The 6000-nt window shown below is 36.8% G+C and overlaps 1 long non-coding RNA gene across 1 annotated transcript in view; it reads right to left on the bottom strand.

Moving 5' to 3' along the window:
- Nucleotides 1-428: 428 nt before the first annotated feature.
- LOC105492443 (uncharacterized) overlaps nt 429-6000 on the bottom strand; it is a 224102-nt gene continuing 218530 nt past the window's right edge. Inside the window, exon 3 of the long non-coding RNA XR_011609497.1 lies at nt 429-1260. This is a non-coding gene — a long non-coding RNA (uncharacterized lncRNA). The remainder of the gene's footprint in view (nt 1261-6000) is intronic.

Raw genomic sequence — 6000 nt, 5'->3', positions numbered from 1 at the left:
GACTTTGATATTATGATCAGTAATTTCCCATATAATAGTTTCATAGTCTGACTTGAAAAACATTGGAATCCAATTTCTGTGTCTGCACTTGCATTCAGGATATCCATTAAGAGTTAAGTTATATATTGTTTTGGAGATTTGGTAATAAATTAGAAGATAAGAGTAAGGTACAGTTGTAAAAAAGAAAATAGTGAGTGTTATTAATAAAATAATTTCATTCTCTCGTTCACTCACCCATATATCTTCCAAACACTAAATAACAAAAGCCATAGATTTACCTTACCTGATGAAACAGTTCAATGAAAGTTCAGCTATGATTATACTATACTAAATTATTTAAGACTGGGAGATTTTGTGACATGACACTAACTTAATATTAGAGGGAGAAGAAATAAAGTACAGCCAGTTCTCTTTCTTAATGGGTTTATTTATAATAAATCTTGGAAGCTTCATTTCAGTTTATCTCTTAATTAAGAAGAAAGAAACATATTTTTCTAAGTTATGTTATTTAAATTGTTCAGTATCTTCCAAAGACATTGAACATTTCAAGGTATCCAAACTAAGAATGTTTAGATACAGATAGCAATCATTCAAGACTCAAGAAAATATGTGTGGTATTCAGCAGTCCTGTTTTGGCACTGGAGCCTAGAAAATAGGCTTCAATTTGCTGAAGACTTAGTGATGAGAAAGAAACATTGTGCCAAAGTAATACTGTAAAAAGTATTTTTAAATATAAAATATGCATAGAACAGAAAACAAGTGGAGGAAGAAGTGTCTGTGTTAGTGCTGGAAGATAAGATATAAATAGAACTTTGTCACACAGGGAATGAGGGAAGAAAGGGAAATTTCAGCAAGTGTGGAGATAGGTTGGGGGAGACAGTACCGAGTGTGGCAACAGGATGGATTAATTCTTATTAATGAATGAACGGATTGTTTATGCACTCTCTGTACTTGAAAATTTTACTAATACTTTTCAAGAGTCTATGTAAGACAGTTATAAATAGTCTGTTAAATTATGCAATGTGTAACTACATCATCAAATAGTAAGAAAATAAATTCAAATTATCAGATATTTAAGAGTTGAATACAAATTAAGCAGCTGCTATAATTGGTATTATATACACAATTATTACAATCATGAGTCATTGGCAAAGCTTCATGAAGTAAGAGTGCACAAGGCTAAGGTCTAATTATCCATTTAAAAGATGAATATGCTGACTGCAGATCCTTCTTGAAGGTAAATTCTGCTGGGCTTAGTCTCTGGAGAGACAGATAAGAGAAAGAGAAAAATTAATAGTAATGTCTGTTCAGGTAATCATGAGGGAAATTGCTTCCAGAAAAACATTCACATTGGTCTGGACTCCATTTGTATAAAGAGATAGAAATAGGTATGCCTCACAAACCTTCTACAGAATGACATTAACTCTATGTGCTTTCTTCTTTGTGTATCTTCAGTGTTTGTAGATGTTGTATTGTGTCTGTTTAGTCAGAAGTCATATCTGTCTATCCCTTTTGTGTCACAGAGGGTTTTCCAATCTTTTGTGCACTTTGATAATTTCATTTCAGTATCTTATTATTTATTATAAAAGATGATTCTTATGGATACTATTTTGATTTCCATTTAAAATTTTAAAACTTTTACAGTGTTATGGATTCTGCTATAGACACACAGAACTATATACGGGCCAACTCTATCATTTATTATTTTTTTTTAGTGTATTGATTTTTAAAAATATTATACTTTAAGTTCTAGGGTACATGTGCACAACATGCAGGTTTGTTACATATGTATACATGTGCCATGTTGGTGTGCTGCACCCATTAACTCGTCATTTACATTACGCAGATCTCCTAATGCTATACCTCCCCCATTCCCCCCACCCCACAGCAGGCCCCAATGTGTGATGTTCCCCTTCCTGTGTCCAAGTGTTCTCATTGTTCAATTCCCACCTATGAGTGAGAACATGCGGTGTTTGGTTTTTTGTCCTTGCGACAGTTTGCTGAGAATGATGGTTTCCAGCTTCATCCAAGTCCCTACAAAGGACATGAACTTTTATATAATTTCTGGAAGACAACATGTTAGAGAAGAACAAAAAGATTTGAGAAAGGCACTATATGATTTTTAGGTGTCTTTGTAGGCAGAACGTCTGAAAAGGAAAATTTCTTTATTTGCTCCTACTATATCCCACCTTTGCCCTTCACTATGTCAATACCTTTTTGGATAAGGATATTGCCAAGTATTTTTGATATATCATAATAAAATTACTTTAAAAATGCCAAATAAAGTATCTCCTGTGAAACCTTGATGCAATAAATAGTTCATTGTATTTTTTAAGTAGTTTCTGTAACTATTTGTAGATAGAAACAATACTCTTTTATCTTTAGTAACCAAGAAGGTGAACAGCTGCACTGGCACTAGCTTCAGTTTCACTCAGCCCTGACCTGGTGCTCTAGGACATTTAAGTGATGTATGAAGGTCAGAGATTAATTACTGGTGGAAGATCAGACATCAAAATTTACTGCACAAGATTGAGAAATTACAAGAAATAGCTTCTCAAGCACCTTCAGTTATATACATTAAAACACTATTATTTTAACTCATTAAGTGTAATCCTACTTACAATTTGGAACTGTGTTGATGGAGTTTTTTTTTTTTTTCCTAATACCTAAATACTAAGGACTTTTGTTGCACTTTTTAGGCAGTAATGCCCATGTCCTCAGTTGTGACTGGTAAGACATCCTGTGTGAGACACTGAATAGGACCGGTCATTCAAAAATGATAATTCACTATCAAAATATTCACCTATAAACTCATTCACCTAATACCAGACTCAAATGTTTTTAGAGTAAATTTTATAAGTTTTAATTCCTATCTTAGTAAGATAATTATTCCAGAGACCTGGGTGGGAAGAAGTAAAATTCCAAATTAATTTTATGAAAGACTATAATTTTACATAAGAATTATACAGCACAAAAAGCTAAAATTATAGGGTAGTTATGTTTGCCATGTTGTAAGAATTTGTAAAGTATATCCTGAGTAATGTCACAGTAACCCATACAGGAAGAAACCTTATGCTGACGACAATCACAAGCCTGGGGCAAGATGGAACAGCATGAACATGTTGGAGAGTAATCACAAGCAGGTGACTTTCACTCTTGAAAGTCAGGAACCACACTGGTTAAGATCTCTCTTTCTTTTTCTCCTGAGGTCACTGCCTCAGTTTAATATCAGTGGCTAAAGCTTCCACTTTCAGCAGTTAGAAAAAGAAAAGCATATTAAGCCCCCCAAAAGGTAAATGAATAAAGTAAGATTAAAAACAGAAATCAATGTAATAAACAAGAAAACTGTAATGACAACAATAGCAAAAACGGTTCATTAAGTAAAAATAAACCCCTGATAAGATTGACAAAACCCCTAGACTGAAAAAGGTGTGTGTGTGTGTGCGTGTGTGTGTGTGTGTGTGTGTGAAAGAGAAAGAGAGAGACAGAGAGAAAGCAAATTGCTAATAGCAGGAATGAAAAGATAAGCAACATCACAAATGCTAAACACGATAAAAGCAATAAGGGATTATTATTAACAACTCAATAGCAATACAATTCACAACTAAGCAAAACAGAAAAATTTATGCAAAAAGCACAATTTACCAAAACAAACAAGAAAATAATTTAAAGTTCTCTGTCAATAAACGTAACTGGTAATTAAAACTTCTCTCATAGAAAACTCCACACCCAGATGGCTCACTGGTTAATTCTGCCAAAAACTGACAGAATTCACTGCTTAATTCTGTCAAACACAATAATACCAACATTTATAACAATTGTTAAACATATATAAAAAGAAAACAATCTAATCTGTTTTAGTCTAAATAACACTGATACCAAAACTTGGGGAAAAATTGCAAGAGATAAATATGAGTAAAAAAAATTCAACAAACTCTAATCAAACTAATTTCAGCTATATATAGAAAGAATAAATACATAATGGCCAAGTAACACCTGTCCCAGGAACACCTGATGATTACGAATTCCAAAATCAAACAAATTCATCACATTAAGCGATTAAAGAATAATGATATACCCATTTCAATAGATACACAAAATATATCTGATTTATATAACATACACTTCTTATAAAATATTAACAAAAAAGAAATAAGAGCAAATGTTCTCAATTAAATAAAAAGAAAAAAAAATGAAAAATTTAGAGCTAACATAATACTTAATGGTAAAAGACTGAATGATTTCAATATATGACCAAGAACAAAGCAATTTTGTCCTCCCACAACATCTTTCAAATACGTACTGGAATACTGGTCATTCCATTAAGGTAAGGAAAAGAAATAAATACTGTAAATGTTGGAAATGAAGATATAAAACAGTCAGTATTTGAGGGCACCATGTTTTGGTACGTCAAACAATCATAAGAGGAAGTGGAGAAAGACAGCCAAATGGAACTCGGCAGTGATGATTTTCCCTTCCCGCAGGAACACCAAATTAAACAAGTCTCCACACAAGAATGCACCTTCGTAAGAACCAAAAATCAGGTGAACGATTAGAGTAGGTGGTTTTAACATCAGAGCAAGAAAAGAGGCACTGAAGAGGGTAGGAAACATAGTCTTGAATTGCCCTGCCAGTAGCCACGTGGGGCAAGGAGAGAATCTGTGTTCTTCAGGGAAGGAGAGCACAGTGGTTGTGGAACCTTGCATTGGAACTCAATGCTGCCTGAGAACAACACAGGGCAGAATTCAGCCAGTGCCCATGGAGGAAACATTATAGACAAGGCCCAGCCAGAGGGGAATGGTTCACCCCAGCAGTAGGAACCTGAGTTCTGGCTAGCCCCACTACCACAGGCTAAAGTACTCTGGTGTTCTAAATAAACCAGAAAGGCAATCTAGTCCATGAGGACTGCGATATCTGGTCAAGACCTGGTATTGTGTTGGGCTCAGAACCAGTGGACTTGAGGTACATACAGTCTAGTGAGGTACCAGCTGTGCCAGCCAAGGGGGCACTTGTGTCACACCTACCCCAACCCCAGAGTGTACAGCTCACAGCTCCAGGAGATTTCTTCCTTCTGGTTGGGGAGAGGGGAGAATAAAGAAGACTTTGCTTTGCAACTTGGATGATACTCAGGTACAGTACATCAGGGTATCAGTAGAATGGGCACCAGGCAGAGTCCCACAGCACCCATTCCAGGGTCCACATCCTGGATGACATTTCTAGACACATCCGGGACCAGAAGGGAAACCACTGACTTGAAGGGAAGACTTCATTCTGAGAAGTATCAATCACGTGTTGACTAAAGAGCTGTTGGGCCTTGAACAAAATTCAACAGTAGCCAGGCATTACTTGCTGAGGACCTTGGATGAGACCCAGTACTGTGCTAGTTCCAGGTGTGACCAAGCACATTCCTAGATATAATGACCATAGAAAGAGGTTCTTTCTGCTTAAGAAAAGGAGAGTGAAGAGTAAATGGGACTTAGTCTTGCAACTTGGGTGCTAGTTCAGCTCTAATGGGGTCAGCTCTAGTGGGGTAAAGGACCAAATGGGCTCCTAAGGTCATGAATTTCAGCCCTTGGCTACTGGATGGCATTTCTGGACCTGCCCTGGGCCAGAATGGAGCCCACTTCCCTGAAAAGAGAGTCCCAGGCCAGGCAACATTCACCACAAGCTGATTGAAGAGCCCCTGGTCCCTGGGCCTTGAATGAACACCAGTGATAGTCAGGCAGTAGTGCCCAGTGTGGGCCTGGGATGGTGTTGGTCATGATCAGAATCTTCATTTCTTGAGGAAAGGAGAGAGAAGAGTGGGAAAGATGTTGTCTTCTGTGTACAAGATCAGCCACAGGGTAATAGAGTACCAAGAAGTAGATTCCTACGTTTCCTGACTCCAATCCCTGCCCTCCCAGGTGGCATTTTTGGAACAACCCTGACTCAAGGGACAGTCTACCACCCTGAAAAGGAAGACAACCCTAGGTGGATTCACCACCTGCTGAATGAATAACC

This window comes from Macaca nemestrina, chromosome 11, assembly GCF_043159975.1.
Source record: "Macaca nemestrina isolate mMacNem1 chromosome 11, mMacNem.hap1, whole genome shotgun sequence".
Taxonomy (NCBI): domain Eukaryota; kingdom Metazoa; phylum Chordata; class Mammalia; order Primates; family Cercopithecidae; genus Macaca; species Macaca nemestrina.
This window is presented reverse-complemented; position numbering and strand designations above follow the sequence as displayed.